Consider the following 18,707-nt stretch of genomic DNA (forward strand, 5'->3'; position numbering starts at 1 on the left):
TATATAGTGAAAATGAAGGCAGTTTTTCTGCAGAGTTGCAATTTTTAAGATTTTACTGTATCTCTTTAAGATATATGTGACATGTTACAGCTGATGCCAATTAGCCTTTTTTAGATTGTGCGTGTCTCAGACGCTCCTCCTGAGCATTCTGCAGATGCCAGCTGTGGGAATAATGCCCTGAGAAACTGCTTGATTCCTGGGTCCCACAAAGACCACAGACAGGAACGTGGGTGCGACCAAATGCCTGGCATACCAGCCTGGAGTCCTGCTTCCGCATTGTGTCTGAAGAGTCAAAAGGGCACAGGCATCTCACATCCATGTTCAACCACATTCCCACTCTTTATGCTGACCCTTGCAGTATTGACAAATTGATGACTGTATTGAATCCTGTAAACAATGGTCTGTCCCCCTTGAACAGATGCATCCTGTTGTTTGTTTAAACACTGTGTACTAAGCAAATATGTAGCTTCAAGACAGGATGTATAAATAAAATAAGGGATGGCTGAAAAGTCAAACCTCTCTGCTTCCTAAAGATACATGGGTCGAGTGATCATTCCTTCAAGTGGCGCCCTGAAGCGGGGACCCTTCTGCTCCTGAAGCAGGGACAACTCACTGAAGCAGGCACAGCTCAGCTCCAGGGACAAGGGATAGCTCCTGCTTTTAGGTATCGCCTGGCACTGCCCAGCAGCTCAGCTCCTACTTATCAAACGCCTGGCATAAGGCCCTGAAGTGCGCACTCCGTCGTTCCAAATGACCCCTTTCATTTGGTAAGTATGGGTGGATGGTTCTCTCAGGCTGAGCAGAAATATTTAGGTGAGTTAAAGTTTTTGATCCAAAAGTCCGGCGGGTCCGTGACTTCTGGCCAACTTAAGTCTCTGTTACAAGAGATCACTAAGCAATGCCCCTGGTACCCAGAGGGAGGTTCTCTTAAACTTTGGGACTGGGAGAAGATAGGGAAGACCTTTCACACAGAGCCCCAAGCTTCTATTAAACTGCTGCAAGTCTGGCATAAATGCAGGTATGCAGTAGAGAAATTTATGTCCGTTTCTAACCCAAGCCAGCTTTCCAAAGATTGTCCCCTAAAAGGCACTGGTGTCCAACTTGTGCCCCCTGCCCCTCCTCTTCTTTCTCCTCCTTCTCCCCCTCCTCTACCAACAGATCCACCCGTGGGCCCACCATCTAATGCCCCAGGACGCATGGTCTGTGAAGTTTTGGAGAAGGAACTTGATCAGGCAAAATTGGAAGATGTCCCAGAATTGGCAGAAATATTGTCTATTTGCCCTGTGCATTTGACAGGGGAAGAGTTGCCTGACCTTTTATCAGTATGCCCAGTAACATATGCACAGAATGAGAATAGGCAGCAGATTGTTAACTATACTGTGTTGCCCCACTCTGTCTTGAGTAAAACTCAAAAGGCTATCAGAGATATGGGCATAGGGAGAGCCAATGTGCAAAGTCTTTTAGAAGGAATCTCTAATGGATACACTGTGATTCCTCAAGATTGGAAAAATATGATAAGGATGATGTTAATTCCTGAACAGTATGTGGCATGGGACAGTGAATATTGTAATTTGGCTGATGCTCAAAGGTGTGGCTCCAGTGGGTCTTATACTGCTGAACAGCTATATGAATCTGGACAGTTCAGTGCCATTGAAGCGCAAACTGTGCTCCCTGTTGCAACTATCTGTCAAAAGCCACAAAATCCCTATTTAGACCTTATCAATTGTCTTCAGGCAGCAATCAGAAGATAAATTGATAATCCTGATGCAGCAGGAAAATTGATGATGAAATTGGCCAAGGAAAATGCTAATTTGGATTCAAAAAGAGCCCCGTGGTGCAGAGTGTTAAAGCTCTGCTTATGGCCTGAGTTTGATCCTGGTGGAAGTTGGATTCAGGTAGCTGCTTCAGGGTTACTCAGCCCTCGACTCTTCTGAGGTTGGTCAAATGAGTACTCAATTTGCTGGGGGGGGGGGGAATGTAAAAAAACACACTTTACTTTGCAACAGTGCTCAGTGCAGCAGGCTGAAATTGTTACTATTCACACAGGCTTTCAACTTAATAAGACACTTTATATGCACTTAATTTGATTCATCAACTTCCTGGTGCATGTATCTCTCCAAATTGACCTTAATTTGATTGACTATATTTTTAATCTTGCAGTTTTTAATTTTTTGTTGTGAGTTACCTATTTTCTGTTACTCATAGTGAAAGCAATTTTAATCTTCCTGGTGTGATTGCTCAGGGCAATGCATTTGCTGATAAGATTTTTGAAAGATGTTATTTCTCTATTTATTCTATTAACCTGTGTAGTTTGCAAACTAACATAAGAACATAAGAAAAGCTGTGTTGGATCAGGCCAACAGCCCATCCAGTCCAGCACTCTGCGTCATCTAGTGACCAATATATGTGTCAGTTTGGTGTAGTGATTAAGTGTGTGGATTCTTATCTGAAAGAGCCAGGTTTGATTCCCCACTCCTCCACTTGCATCTGCTAGAACAGCCTTGGATTAGCCAGAGCTCTGGCAGAGGTTGTCAGTGCAAGTGCAGCTGCTGTGAGAATTCTCTCAGCCCCACCCACCTCACAGGGTGTCTGTTGTGAGGGAGGGCAGAATATAGATCCAATGTCTTCTATGCATACACGCATGCACATATATAGGTTTATATATACTATGGCTAATAGCAACTGATGGACCTCTGCTCTTTATTTTTATCTAGTCCCCTCTTGGGACTGGCTATGTTTGTAGCTGCCACCACCTCCTGTAGCAATGAATTCCACATGTTAATCACCCTTTGGGTGAAGAAGTACTTCCTTTTATGTGTTTTAGCCTGACTGCTCAGCAATTTCATTGAATGCTCACAAGTTTTTGTATTGTGAGAAAGGGAGAAAAGTACTTCTTTCTCTGCTTTCTCCATCCCATGCATAATCTTGTAAACCTTTATCATGTCACCCTGCAGTCAATGTTTTTCCAAGCCAAAGAGCCTCAAGTGTTTTAACCTTTCCTCATGGGGAAAGTGCTCCCTAACAAATTTTGACAAATGGATATTAACCATATAGTTTCCCTGAAACCCTGATACTGTGTCCATATTTGCATAGACATGTACTCTAAATATTTTTAGGCTACTGCTCACTGTGGTGCAGCCACAAAACATGTCATGGCTCACCTTATTTCTGCCTTTGTGGTAGTGGGCCACTCCTCCAAGAGGGGAGTCTGCTATTCATGTAATTGCTCACTTAATTGCTGCCATCACTGTCCTGGGCAAACCTCAAAAAACTCAAAACAGACAATGGCCCTGCCTACTATTCCTTATAATCCCACAGGTCAAGCTATTGCGGAACATGCTAATCAGATATTGAAAACCACTCTTAAAAAAAAAATTAAAAGGAGTGAAAATAAAGGTTCCTACCCAAATGCAGGTTCAGGAACAATTGAATTTGGTCTTTGGGCTTATTAACCTGGCATGATCCAGCTCCCCTTGCCTGGGGGTGCAGGCATGCTGCTGTGTTTTCTCTTGCAGGTCTTTTGTGGGTTCTGGCATGTTGTATTCGCCCAGCCAAAGATGGCATGGCATCAGGGTCTCCCAAATCTGATTCCCAATTTCAATCTCAGCCTCAAACGCTGGAAGAGGCTGGGCAGGAGCCTTCTCCACAGAATTTGGTGGCTGCTGTTTTTGCAACTCACAATGAAATCCATGACTAGTCTCTGTTGCTTGTATTTATGTATTTTGTCTCCTGTCAAGGCTATTAGTGTTACATTTAACACAGTTTTCTATCTTGCTTTGAATTTTCCCAATTTTTCATTCATTTAAATCTGAAAATTCCTTTTGTTGTTGGCACTGAATTTTTCTTTTTCTGAAAAGAACAGTGTTTTAAAATTCTATCTCACAAATTTTGATTCCTATACGACCTTTTTTAATTTAAGTTATAGCATGTGTTATAACAGAGCATCTATACCCTTCCTTGGATAAAACTACCCTCTCACTGTGCATCTTCTCTCTTAAGTCTTGTTTTACCAGTGACCCAATTATTCTCAGCGTCATATTTCTCATAGAAATATCTTTTCTAGATTTATTGGTAATTCACTAGGCAGAATTCCTGAAAACTCTTGGTCTTCATTAGAAATCTGGACTTTACTAATGTTCTGCATTCCTCAAATGTATATCTTCATTTGTTCTCTTAATGTCGTTATAGTTATGTTCCATCTATAAACTGTACATATCAATCTTCCTGTTTAGCTATTTGGTGAATCTCTTACCTGTGGAAAGAGGCATCTATATGCTTATATATTTTATTTTATAAAGTTTCAGCCTCTCCATTATTTCAACCTTCTTCATCAAGGTGCATGTTTTAGCACCCTGCTTTATGCATCAGTTTTGAATTATATCTTTGCACTGCCTCACACATCTCCTTGGCTGTGCAAGCGCCTTACTAGGTTTTCTCCTAAGTTTATATATTTATTGCATGCTTATTATAAATAGATTTAAGAATTCTTTTGTGTGTTTGTCAAGGTGTATTAACCAGAATTTGCTTTTAGGATTTTGTTGTTAAAGTTTGTTGAAACCCACTCTCACACCTATGTGAGACCCACTGAATAAATTTTGGATGAGCTGGTACAGAGAAAAATGGTTTAAATTCTCTGATCCAGTTCTCTAATCATTTTGAGTCTGATCCCTCGTATACATTTATGTTAAAGCTGGCAGTGTTCTATTGAGGCCTCAGTTTTGTTTTGTTTGTTTTTGAAGTTTTTCTTATTTTTGACAATTTCATATGTTCCAAAGAGTTTTTCTTTCCTTTTTGTGACCATTTTCATAATCCAGGGGTAATTCCAACTCTGGTAATCTCTTTTTGAAGTTCCAGTCTTGTGCACAATTTCATGTTTTCTTTTTTAAAATTCGTATATGTTGCAACAAAGTAAAAAGCCTCTCATGAATCTCTAGGTGCATGCTTTCTATATGGATGTACACTAGCCTGAATCATGAGAAGTGATGCATAGGTTTATATTGTGGATTTGTATTCTGCATAATGTACAGTGTATAAAATTTGCCCTTTAACAATGGAAGGATAGAGACCTTGTCAAACTAAAACTCCATGTGAGGAGGAAGAAGTCTCCAATCCAAAAACAAGTGTGGTAATTTATGTAATGTGTGCAACCCTTGTATTTTATTATATAATGTATTGTTATAATCATGGTTCATTCCATGTCTTGTAAGCCGCCCTGAGCCTGCCTTGGCAGGGAGGGCGGGATATAAATAAAATTATTATTATTATTATTATTATTATTATTATTATTATTATTATTATTATTATTATTATTATTATTATTATCATTGAACATTATTATTATTATTATTGAACTCAAGTTATGGCAATTTGTGGACAGCCAAGAAAAGCTTTAAAAGGAAAAAAAAACCTATTATTGTTGTTTTGTTTTGTTTGTTTTTCCAGGCTCTTCCATATCTACTCAGAGGTCCTGCAATTTGCCTGGTCATGCTTCATTGATGTTGGAAGGAAGGCCTCCCCCAAAACTCCATCCAAACTGAGTTATGGAGAAAACTTATTTCCAGGGAAATTCCTCTGCCTAGCAAAAGGCTGGTTGCCCCAGGTGATCATAATAGCCCCACTGCCACTTCCAAGTTGTACTTCCAAATAAAAAGAATTCCTTTTGGCTGCAATAGAAACAGATTTTCCTGTGAAAAGATTGCCATGCATAGAGCACGCAAACTCTCCATGAACTCAAGAAAGAAGATCTTTTGTTAGACTAAGGGAGGAGGGGAACAAAGAATTAGTTAGAAAATGGTTTTTGTATTGTAATAATGTAGCCAGTATGGACTGCCCATCTCTGGCCATGCTCTCACCTATGCCTGAATGTGTGTATCTTAATCACCTAGGCCACAATCTGTTGCTTGCCATAAAGGCACATGAATTGATTCAGTCTATAACTTGTCACTTGCATACGTCCCTTGCATATCCAATTAGGGCTAGTCCTTTAAAGAGTCTTGAGGTTATAAAACAAATGATGTTATATAGAGAGGGTAGTTGGACGGTTCCATCAATTTAGGGGGACATTAATTGGAGATGAATGGCCTGGGGATTCCAGTGCTCCTGGGGAGGGGAAGATATGACGGTGGGACGAGGCAGTATTATAAAGGAAGGAGATCGAGACACAAACGTGCTCGACCCCCTTCCAGCCTTCGTCCCATCCCGACGGTGACAGGTAGTGGGGCCAGGTTGAATTACTCGCCTCCGTCACTGGTGTTATGCAACGCCAGGTCCATTAATAATAAGACCTCTGTCCTGCAGGAGTTCCTGATCGAACAGGATATGGACCTGGCTTGTGTGACCAAGACCTGGGTGCGCGAAGGGGAGACGGTAGCTCTCTCCCAGACCGTTCCCCCGGGATACTCGGTCTTTCACCAGTCACGGACTAGCGGGCGGGGTGGCGGGGTGGCACTTTTCATACGAGAGGCTTACTCCTTTAGGGCTCTTCCGGCTCCAGAGATCCCAGGCATAGAATGTGTTGGCCTGATGTGGGATGTTGGGGAGGGGTTGGCGATCTGGCTGGTGTACCGACCGCCTAACGCACCGACCGGCGCCTTACCATCCCTGGTGGAGGCCGCGGCGGGCTGGGCGTTGGAGCACCCAAGGCTTTTGGTCTTGGGTGACTTCAATGTCCATGCCGATGACGCGGCATCCAGCCAGGCGATGGACCTGGTGTCATCCATGGTGACACTAGGACTCTCCCAGGTTGTTACAACACCCACTCATCAGGCGGGACACATGTTAGACCTGGAATTTGCGGCCGGAATATCAGTGACTGATATTGCAATGGAAGCAGTGCCATGGTCAGATCACTTTGCCCTCAAGGCCCGTATGGAGGTATCACCCAAAACCCGTTTAGGTGGAGAGCGTATTTTAGCTCACCCGCGGAGCCTGATGGACCCGGAACGGTTCCTAACGGCTCTACGGGATACCTGGCCCACTGGCGATTCCCTGGATGGTCTGGTAGAGTCCTGGAACGATGGGCTCTCCAGGGCCATCGAGGAGATCGCACCCAGGCGCCCTCTGCGCCCCCGCCCGAAACCGTCACCCTGGTTTAACCGGGAGCTGCGGCAACAAAAGCGGGGGCTCAGACGACTAGAGAGGCAATGGCGGCGTACTCGAGACGAAGTGACCCGAGCATCTTATAGAGAGAGTTTGAAGGCCTATGAGATGGCAATCAAATCCGCAAAGAGAGCATTCTTTGCGGCTAAGATTGCATCCGCAACTTCGCGCCCGGCACAATTATTTGACGTAATTAGAGGACTTACTACGCTGCCGCAAGGCAGGTTAAATTCTACTGAATTGGAAATAGGCTGTGAGGCTTTTGCGAAATTTTTTGCGGATAAAGTCGCATCACTCCGCCCCGACCCCCCTGCCAGTTTGGAGACAGTTAGCGAACCTGAGGCCCCGAGCCTGTCCTCGGATTATACACTGGATGGCTTTGACCCCCTCAGTCTGGAGGAAGTTGACAGGATTCTTGTATCTGCTCGCCCAACAACTTGTAAATTAGACCCATGCCCTTCCTGGCTTATTAAATCTTGCCAGGGGGATCTTAGATATCCCATGCGGGATATCATAAATAGATCCCTAATGGAAGGGCACTTTCCAATGCCACTTAAAGAGGCTGTGGTCCGACCCCTCTTAAAAAAGCCATCTTTAGATCCGGCCCAATTGACACATTATCGGCCGGTTTCAAATTTGCCCTTTCTGGGTAAACTTATTGAGAGGGCAGTGGTGAAGCAGTTACAGACCTTCCTGGATGACACTTCCGTCCTCGACCCATTTCAGTCCGGCTTTCGCCCGGGACACGGGACGGAGACAGTGTTGGTTGCCTTAGTGGATGACCTTCAACGGCATCTGGATCGGGGTGGCTCGGCGGTGCTGATGTTGTTAGACCTGTCGGCGGCGTTCGACACGGTCGACCATCGGCTACTGACGTGCCGCCTCGCCGACGCAGGGATTCAGGGGTTGGCCTTACAGTGGCTTTCCTCTTTCCTGGAAGGTCGGGGACAAAGGGTCACAATTGGGGGGGAGCTATCTCGGAGGCGCTCACTTGATTGTGGCGTGCCCCAAGGGGCGGTTCTCTCCCCGATGTTATTTAACATCTACATGCGGCCTCTTGCCCAGATTGCCCGAAGGTATGGGTTGGGGTGTCACCAGTATGCTGATGACACCCAGCTCTATCTACTGATGGATGGCCAGCCTGTCTGCACCCTGGAAAATCTTGACCAGGCACTACGGGCCATGGCTGAGTGGCTCAGACTGAGTGGGCTGTAGTTAAATCCTACGAAGACAGAGGTCCTTTGCTTGGGCCGCCGCGGCCCGGGGAGGGGGATCCCCCTGCCGGCTTTTGATGGTGCGCCGCTCACGGCGGCAGACAGGGTCAAGAGCTTGGGGGTGCTATTGGAGCCTTCCTTAAAGATGGAGGCTCAGATAGCAGCCGCTGCCAAGTCCGCATTTTTTCATCTTAGGCGGGCAAGGCAGCTGGCCCCCTTTCTGGAGCGCGACGACCTAGCAGCAGTGATCCATGCTACGGTCACCTCAAGGTTGGACTACTGCAATGCCCTCTACATGGGGCTGCCCTTGTCTCGGACCCGGAAACTGCAGCTGGTGCAGAATGCCGCAGCCCGGCTGTTATTGGGTCTCCCAAAGTGGGAACACATCCAGCCAGGTCTCCGGACTCTGCACTGGCTTCCAGTGATATACCGAGTCCGGTACAAGGTGCTGGTTATTACCTTTAAAGCCCTATATGGCCTGGGACCTGCCTACCTGAAGGACCGTCTCTCCCCACATGTTCCCCAGAGAGCACTGAGGTCAGGAACACAAAATCTCCTCACTATCCCCGGGCCAAAAGAAGCCCGTCTGAAAGCCACCAGGGAAAGGGCTTTCTCCGTTATGGCCCCCGTATGGTGGAATCAGCTGCCGGAAGAGGTGAGGGCCCTGCGGGACTTGGCGCAGTTCCGCAGGGCCTGTAAGACGACCCTCTTCCGGCTAGCCTATACCTAGCCTATATTTAGCTAGGATGACAACTTGAGGTAACTGGCCAGCCATCTGTTTACAGGAAACTGAATTACTCTGTTTTTAATGTTTTTAACTGTTTTAATATTTAACTGTTTTATACTTGAAATTGTTTAAATTTTATGTTTGATTAATTGTTGGAAGCCGCCCTGAGCCATTCGTGGGAAGGGTGGGATATAAATCCCAAATAAATAAATAAATAAATAAATAAATAAATAAATAAATAAATAAAATATCATAAATGCTTATCTCTGATCAGGCTGTAAAAACGCCTTACTATATTATCACCTGTCATCTATGGATAAAGTACTTGAGGTGAACACGAGTGTGCAGATAGCCTGAAAGAAAATAAAAAAGAGTGGCATGTAGGAATCATGCCCTGAGAAACTGCTTGATTCCTGGGTCCCACAAAGACCACAGACAGGAACGTGGGTGCGACCAAGTGCCTGGCATACCAGCCTGGAGTCCTGCTTCTGCATTGTGTCTGAAGAGTCAAAAGGGCACAGGCATCTCACATCCGTGTTCAACCACATCCTCACTCTTTATGCTGACCCTTGCAGTATTGACAAATTGATGACTGTATTGAATCCTGTAAACAATGATCTGTCCCCCTTGAACAGATGCATCCTGTTGTTTGTTTAAACACTGTGTACTAAGCAAATATGTAGCTTCAAGACAGGATGTATAAATAAAGTAAGGGCTGGCTGAAAAGTCAGAACTCTCTGCTTCCTAAAGATACATGGGTCGAGTGATCATTCCTTCAGCTAGCATTTCATGATTGACTTGAAGTGAAATTGTCATTGCATCACTGGGTGAGTATTGGAATTGGGAGCTGATGTTCTTTATGGGTTATAGTTGTAACATCCATATTTTGTGGTTGATGTAACATCTATATTTTATTGTTAACAATATGGCTTTATGCTTTTTTTGAAACAGTCCCATTACTATGCATGTGCCTGATGAAGCTCTGTTGAGAACAGCTTTGGATACTGGTCTGCCATTGCACTTTTTTTCCCCTGGGACATTTGAACTTAAGCCTTATTCTGTTCCACCTGCGCAACAGAAGATAGAGCACTTGCTCTTTAACATTTGAATGAGCTTTCATGTGGACTATCAATTATGTATGTTTACTGGATTGAGGTCTTTTCAAGTCAACATCGTGTGAATTGCAACTATATGTGCATAGTGAAATATTGTTTCTGATAAAGAAAACTGATTATAAGCATTTTATTGAATATTCGCATACAAGACAGAACATATTGTGCATTAGTCAGCCGAGAGCTTTTGCTTTTGTTTCCACAGTTCTGGCACGGCTTCCTCTTGTGTATTGCTGAACAGCAGCAAGCAGCCAGGGCTAGTTAAGTCATGCTAGTAAGGTGGCACCAAGTCACCAGAGGGTGCTGCCAGGCCTAGGGTAGCCAACCTCTAGGTGGAGCCTGAAGATCTAGTATCACAACTGAACTCCAGATAACAAATCTCTCTCTTCCTGGAGAAAACAACTGCTTTGGAGGGTAGACTCTATGACATTATATTTAGCTGAGGCCTCTCCCCTCCCCAAACTCTTGCTTTCATAAACTCCACCACAAAATCTCCAGGAATTTCCTACCAACCTGGAGCTGGCAACCCTAGTCAGGACTGGATCCAATGAGTTCTCCCTCAAAGGACAAACTAGGCCTGGAAAAACTAGGCCTCCTCCCCCCCTGCCTTTTATTGACACAGCCAAGATTGGAATATTTTGGTTGCCTAACAACAGTCACTGAGGGAAATGGAGGACCTGACAGGATGGGCCAATAGGACACAAAGGCAGCTTCCCCAGTGATCCAATCCTCATCTGTCCTGGGGTTGGAGGGTGGGGTTGCTTTCCATGGAGACTGAGTGACACGTAGCTCAGCCAGTGGGAGGATTGGGGAGTTATTGTCAAGATGTCTAAACCCTGGAGAGCCACTGCCAGTCTGAGAAGACAATACTGACTTTGATGGACCAAAGGTCTGATTCAGTATAAGGCAGTTTCATATGTTCATATATGTTCATGTCTAGCCTTTCTATATCTATAGGATAGGCTTCACTTTCACCAGTGACAACATTCTGTTTTCTTTATACAGTCCTCATGTAGACCTCTTCAAAGGTTGGCAATATCAGCTGGGCTGGCTTGAAGAAGTTCCATGGTGGCTGGGAAAGGGAAGGGAACCCTGCCCTCCATGCTCTTGACTACCCAAGGAAGAAGGTAGCCTCGGGTGGTGACTCTAATTAGAGAGCCAGAGTGGGCTGCCTGGCTTACAGGGAGGGGTATGTGAAGAAGCTCCATGTGTTACGGCTGGAGCAGGTGATATGTGGGAAGCCCATGTGGCCTCCTTTCTTTCCCAAAGCCAAAGATTTGTGTTCTTATGAGTCACTGGCAGGTCAGGGCAGTGGCTGCTGTGAGGCTAGGCTCAGGGCCATGGCCAACCTGCCTCCTCCCAGCAACCTCCAGTGCTAAGTCTTTGCAGCCCTCATCACCCAGCCAGCTCCAGCACAATGCAAACCCCAGAAATAGGGGGTGCTGCTTATTCAATAGGGGATGCCATCTTCAGTGCCCCACCACTGGCTACGGCCTTGTTTTGTAGGAACAAATAGGGAGAACATTAGACCGAGTCAAACTGAAGAAGAGATCAAACAAAGACAAGAAATAAAGGGCAGGGATATATTATTTGGTATACAGAGTTAAAGAAATGGAAGTAGAAAAAAATCTGAGTCCAGCAGCAACTTGAAGATCAACAAAAATTTCCAGGATATAAGCTTTTTAGGGTACACTGGGCATATAGCAAAGCGAACTTTAACTCACGAAAACTTATACCCTAGAAAGTTTTCTTGGTATTTAAAATGCTACTGGATATGAATTTTGTTCTACTACTATAGGCTAACACCCATCTGAGACTAAAACATGAATATTATCCAAGTTATATCTTAAGAGACCCTGCTGCACTGTTACCAGAGAAACCATCTCAAAAGTGGCTAGCCAATTGCTTCCTTTTAAATTTTTTCCACAGATTTATTATCACATAAAGAAGGAAAAAAAGCCACACAGTTAAAATACAAGAAGACCAAAGTATATCAGTGTCAGTCATACATTAATAGCCCAAACTTGGAGCACAATACATTGTTAACCAGAAAATACTAATTAATAGTGATTCCATGAGGTTTATATGCACTTATGTATTTGAGACAATTCAGTTGAAATGAAATCTTGACTAGCCAAATATTCAAGCAGCAGGAACCATTTTTCATCAAAATTAGACTTCATAGGAAAAAAAATAACATTCTATTAATCCTATCAGGCCAAAAGCTTCCAAGAAGCAGAGGTAAGACTTGGCCAGAAGTACAAGAAAGAATATAAGATAACACAGAGCTATCAATGGTCTAAAACTGTGAAAATTTCAGCCAACTGTTACTTCTTATCTGCAGGATTAGCAATTATTTATAATATATGTATGAATCATTGGATATTCCAAAATAAGTTAAGTTGTCATGCTCTTTTTGCCCCAATGGTGAGAGAAGATCACACATCAGCTTTGAAAATCATTTATGGAAATGTAACCTTCACACCACAATTATGAGCAGGTTATGTGCTGGAAACATACTTATGGAGAAGTCTGCTTGGTTTTTATCCTGCATATAAGTGAACATTGAATAGTGAGTAAAATATATTAGACATAAAACTCCTGTACCTCTAGAAGCATTTTTATGACTAAAGAGGAGGGTTTATACAGGGTCTTTATTGCACTTCAGAACAAGAAAGGAATGATGGACTTTGCCTCAGAAGTTAAGTTCAGATTTCTGAACAAGTGCACCAGGTAGAATAAGACATTTCAATTGAAAGAAGTGATAAATGGATAGGAAACCACATGGGGGGGGAAAGCTGTTTCAAACTGAATTACTCTGGGAGCAGCTAGAAAACCACAGAGCCTAATTTGCTACTACTTCCATGATTTCCTTTCCTGAGGTTTTCCAATAAGGGATAAATACTCTTTCTTTCTTTCTTTCTTTCTTTCTTTCTTTCTTTCTTTCTTTCTTTCTTTCTTTCTTTCTTTCTTTCTTTCTTTCTTTCTTTCTTTCTTTCTTTCTTTCTTTCTTTCTTTCTTTCTTTCTTTCTTTCTTTCTCAAAACACTACTTTGGAATATGACATTTTGGCATCTGCCAGATGCTGTGAAGGAAGACTAATATTCTTCTCCTGTCAGCTCCATTATTTCATTGTGAACCTTGTATGGTACTGAAGAATAGCAGGTATGTGTACTACCACATTTGATTATTTGTGTACCAAAAGGGGAACATTGTTTAAATTATGAATTATATGGACATAAGAACATAAGAAAAGCCATGTTGGATCAGGCCAATGGACCATCCAGTCCAACACTCTGTGTCACACAGTGGCAAAAAAAAAAAAATGCATCTTACATGTAATTTTCTAAGTAGGCTTGCCAGTCCCAGGTCCAGGTGGGGGAATTCCCCAGTTTTTTAGGCTCCTCCCTGCCACCAGCCACTTGGCTGGTGGGGGAAGCTCTGCCCCAACAGCCACTATGTGCCTTCAAACCTTGGCAGGTTTAGAAAAGGATTGCAACTGTTTGTGTTTCTGAATGTGTGTGCGCCTTTAAATCTTGGCAGGAAAGCTGCAGGGGGGCAGGGCAAGCAGACAGAGCCACATTGCTCTCACTCCCTCTGTTTAGAGGAAAACTCCACCTCCTAGGCTGTTCTTTCATTTCTCTATTAGTCTGAGGAAGTTAAATAGAGCAGATGGTTATATTCAACAATGTGAGTAAATTGATCCAGTGAGATCATAAAAGTATGTGCTTGCTAACTTTATTCTGGCTGCTTTGTCAGAGTGTGTGTTTTCACTTTCATTTAGTGGAAGTTTAGCTGCTTGGGAATGAGGAAATGAAGGCTGTATTCAGAGGAACTGCACTGCTGTATTTTTATTTATTTTAGGGAATGGGAAAGGCTTCTGGCTCCACCCCCAAAGCCCTCAGATATTTTCTGAGTTGGACCTGGCAACCTGATTTATCAGATTCTTCTGAAATAAATATCACCAATAGAAGTACACATGATGGGTTCAGAAGGACATCTGAATTTTTGACATAGGTAATGTTGAGACTCTTCTCAGCACAGGTTCTTTTGGCCTGCTATTATGAACATTTTGTGGTTCTGTGACAGAGCACACAAGGTTCTACAACAAGTAATGGTATATATGGGGACAAAATTATATAAATAGAAATGTAGTAGGTATTGTCTCTGGGCTAAGCAAGGGACCTGCCCATGTTTTCTGTTGCAAGAATGTGCAATCTTTTGGATGCTGTCATTCCCAGAACACTGCAGTCTACTTAACACCACATAATGTCATTTCTACTGAGAATGAATGGTTTTCATACTCCCTCTAAGCTGTAGAGTCTTGTGAGCGAAAATTCTACTTTGTGAGCTACTAGCATTAAAGTTGTGAACTACTGCACAAATTAGTTTGCTCTGCGGCTATTTTTCCTGAGCTAAGACAAAAGTGTGTGAGCTGAAGTTAAAAAACTGTGAGCTAGCTCACACTAACTCAGCTTAGATGGAACACTCAGAGGAGTATTAGAGTTTGCAGAGAACTAATAAGTAGTTTTTGAAATGTTTTCTTAAGATTGCTTCTTCATTTTTAATTTAAAAAAAAACACTTTAGACTATTGTGAGATAGGAGCTGTGAGGATCTGTATTCAAAACAAAATCAGATTTTAATTATTGTGTTTTCTGTACATGTTTATCTACTATATAATGAGGTCGATCTTTGTAGGATAAGACCAGTAGCCACTATCATACAATGCTTAGTATCTGAGATACCTGGTTTGAATCCTCACTCAGCCATGAAGATTGCCACATGACTTTAGATCAGTCACATTCAGCTTTACTTACTCTTCCTGTTTCAGTTCAGTTTGGTTTTAGTGCATAGGGCCAATGTATGTTACAAGCAATAATGTACATCAAAATACAGTACAGAAAAACTAGATTTAAACACTATGAAAGTTACATTTTAAAACTTATTTTAAAAAAGGAAAATCTCCCATAAACACCTGTTGAATGCTAACAAAAATCTTAACTGGCCTAAACTGACACTAGCTTGCTTCAAATTTTCTTTGCTGCTAGGGAAAAAAGGGCAATGTTATATGAAACCTCTGGTTCCACATCTGCATGTAAAAATATAACTTCTTCCATCACAGTGCTAGGGCCTAAATTGGCCAGGATTGTACCTAAGAATTTCTTCGTTGGAGCTGAGTAAAGTGGACAGGGCAACAAATAATGGCACAGTTCTTCAGGGTCTGGGCCTCTGCAAATGCGGAGGTGCTCAGTGACTGGTGTTTGGGTGTAATTACCTTTAAGCATAGCTGTTTGCATTGTTTGTATATGAATGGATGTGAAAGCTGAACATAATTTTAAAAAGATGTGTCCTAAGATGATCCAATTTGATTGATCTGTGTTAGGGTGAATTTTCCTTGTGGCACATCAAGAGAAGTGTTGTCTGTGTGATTTTAGAAGCTTAGAATTTCTTTCAATTTCTGGGAAGGTGACACCTGTTGTAGTAGGGGTATGATTGGGAGAGAGACAGAGAGCGAGGGGCTAGCAGGCCAGATCTCAGTCCCTGGCTGGATTTATTTTTAAAAAAGTTTTATTGATTTAAACTACAATAAAGAAGCATTGCGGAAGGCACTTCCGGGGAGGAAAATGGCGAGCTGAGTTGTCTCTCGTAACGGGAGCAAGCTGAAGGTCTTGTTCGGGGTAGTGGAGGGCAAACCAAAGCCCACTGCCTACCTTTCTCAGTGAGAGAAAGGTCCAAGACTTGCACTAAAAACTTTAGAAGAGATTTACCTTGGCTGAAAAGGAGCTTTGGAGAAGGGTCCTTTGAGGCTTTGAGGAGTCTCAGAAGTTTGCAAAATTATCGTCTGCAAGATCTCTCAGAGCCATGGATTTGGCATAAGCTCGTCACGATCCTAACCTTCTGGGACATTTTTAAACAACTAAAGTCTTGGAAGACCAGTGGAACTTGGATAAACAGAGGAAAAAAGGTACAGAAACTCTTCTTTCACTCCGGAGCTATTTACAGACTAAAGAGACGTTTTAAAGGTGGAAATAAGGGGAAAATATAAAACTTGCAAGTAGAAGAAGGGAAGGGTGAAGTTTGGACTATTTTGACATAAAAGACAGTGTTAAAAACTGCTAAAAATTGAAGAGAAATCATTGTTGTGTCTACTTACGATTTGTGGAATGTAAACAACCATACTGCGCAGGAATATACTGGAACAGTCCTCTAACTCTACTGAGCAAGACAGGAAGTGCGTCAAGCAATCTATAAGGTTGAAGGTGACAGAGACAGGAAGCAGTAAAGAAAAAAGCCTACTCTACATCATAGAGAAACATCGGCAGCCATTGCTGGGAGGTCCAATTTAAAACATCGTTTTAAAAAGATTTGGGACTTTAAAAAGTGACAGAAACGACAGGGAAAAGGGTAAGAAGATAAGAACTATTGACTACATTATTGGTGGGCTCCTGGGGTGATTTTAAAAGGGGAAAAAAAATCTTTAAAAGGAGAAAAAATCGCGGCCGCCATTTTGGATCTTTTAAAGACTTTTTTGTTAAATATCTTTGCTTTGGGGGCTCAGAAACCAGCGAAATTGGGCTTGCTGGAAAGGGCAAGCCCTGCTCTATTGAACCTGACTGTCAGATTTTAAATTGGTGAGGTCAAAAATTTCGTCATTTTTTTAAAGGGGAAAAATTCTTCAAAAATTTATATCTGGGCCTGGGAAGCTCAGAAGAAAACAGAACAAAGTTTAATTGAGAGAGAAAATTTAGACCTTCTGAACTTGGTAGTCAAACTTGCAAATTGTGCGACGGAAATTTTTGGTATTTTAATTGCATCCCCCTTGCTCTTTGCTTAAATGTCAGAGCCCAGGCAGCTCCGAACAAGAGCCCTTTCATTAGAAAAAATGCAAGACCAAATGGAGGCTATGGAAGCCAGGATTATGAAAGGAGTTAAGAAAATGATGGAAGAGTTGAAGGAAGAACTTACTACAGTGATTAAAAAAGAAGTGGATGACCTCAAAAACCAAATTGGGAAAATAGACAAGAAAGTACAGGAGGTGGAGGAGAAAGTTAAAACACATGATACCACCTTGCTGAAAGTACAAGAAAAAGTGACGATTCACGACTGCAAATTAATGGAAAATCAGCTACGTTTGAGAGGAGTACCTGAGGAAGAGAATGATGATTTGAAAGGATATATAACAAACATAATCGCAGAATTCTTAGAAGAAGACCCTGATAAGACTAAAAGCATGTATGATCACATGTATAGAGTCAACTCGTTATATGCCAAAAAAAATAACTTACCAAGAGATGTGGTTGTAAGATTCATGACAAAGGAAATGGTGGGAAAGATTATGAAGAGAAACTTTGAACAATCATTGATAGTAAGAGGTAGCAGAGTGAGAATTATGAAGGAGCTACCGAAAGAAGTGATAAATGACAGGAGAACATATAAAAAGTTGACAGAAAAATTGAAAGACAATGGCACAAGGTATAGATGGATAATCCCCGAGGGTGTGAGCTTTGAACTTCAGGGGAAGAGAGTCACGATCACAAATGCCCGAGAACTGAGGAGATTTTTTGAAGAAAATAAAGAATTTGCACCATGATGGATTACAAACTATTGTCTTGGAATGTTAATGGACTAAATTCACCACAAAAAAGAAGGGCAACTTTTCATTGGATTAAAAAGCAAAATTGTAATATAATTTGTTTGCAAGAAGTCCACATTAAACAAAAGGATTATAAATTTTTATGGAACAAACAATTGGGAAGGGAATTTTTTTCGTTAGCTGACCAGAAAAAAAGGGGAGTAGTTTTTTATATTAAACAAGACCTGGAGCCAAAATTGGTATTTAAAGATAAGGATGGAAGATTTGTAGCAGTGGAAATAACATCAAATGGGAAAAAAACGCTGTTATTGGGACTATATGCACCTAATGGTGCAAAAGATGTTTTTTTTAAAGACATTACACAACAACTAGATGAGTTGACCTACGATCAAATACTCTTAATGGGAGATTTTAATGGAACAGTTGAGAACTCATTGGATAGATCCGGAGGGAAAAAAAATAGTGGAAAAGAAGGAAAATTGCCAAAGTCTTTTTCTGAATTAGTAAAACAGGAAAATTTGGAGGACATATGGAGAAAGTTTAACCCTGAAGTGCGGGACTATACTTTTTTTTCTGCAAGACATAAGACATTTTCTAGAATTGACATGCTATGGGGAACCAGAGATTTAGGCCTCATAACAAGAAAGATAGAGATTTTGCCTAAAATTGGCACTGACCATAACCCAATAATGTGGATTACAAAACTGTCCAAAAGATTGAGAAGATGGAGATTGAATGAAGACTTGCTACAGAACAAAGAAACAGTGACTTTCCTAGGAAAAGAAACTAAAGAATTTTTCCAAGTGAACGATAAAGAAGATATTGATTTTCAGACGGTCTGGGATGCTTATAAAGCAGTAATGAGAGGGTTGCTGATTACTTTGAACAATAAAGATAAAAGGGAAAAAGAAAAACAACTACTGGATATTCAAAATGAAATAAAGAAAAAAGAAAGAGAGCTG

Source organism: Heteronotia binoei, chromosome 4 (assembly GCF_032191835.1).
Source record: "Heteronotia binoei isolate CCM8104 ecotype False Entrance Well chromosome 4, APGP_CSIRO_Hbin_v1, whole genome shotgun sequence".
Lineage (NCBI taxonomy): Eukaryota > Metazoa > Chordata > Lepidosauria > Squamata > Gekkonidae > Heteronotia > Heteronotia binoei.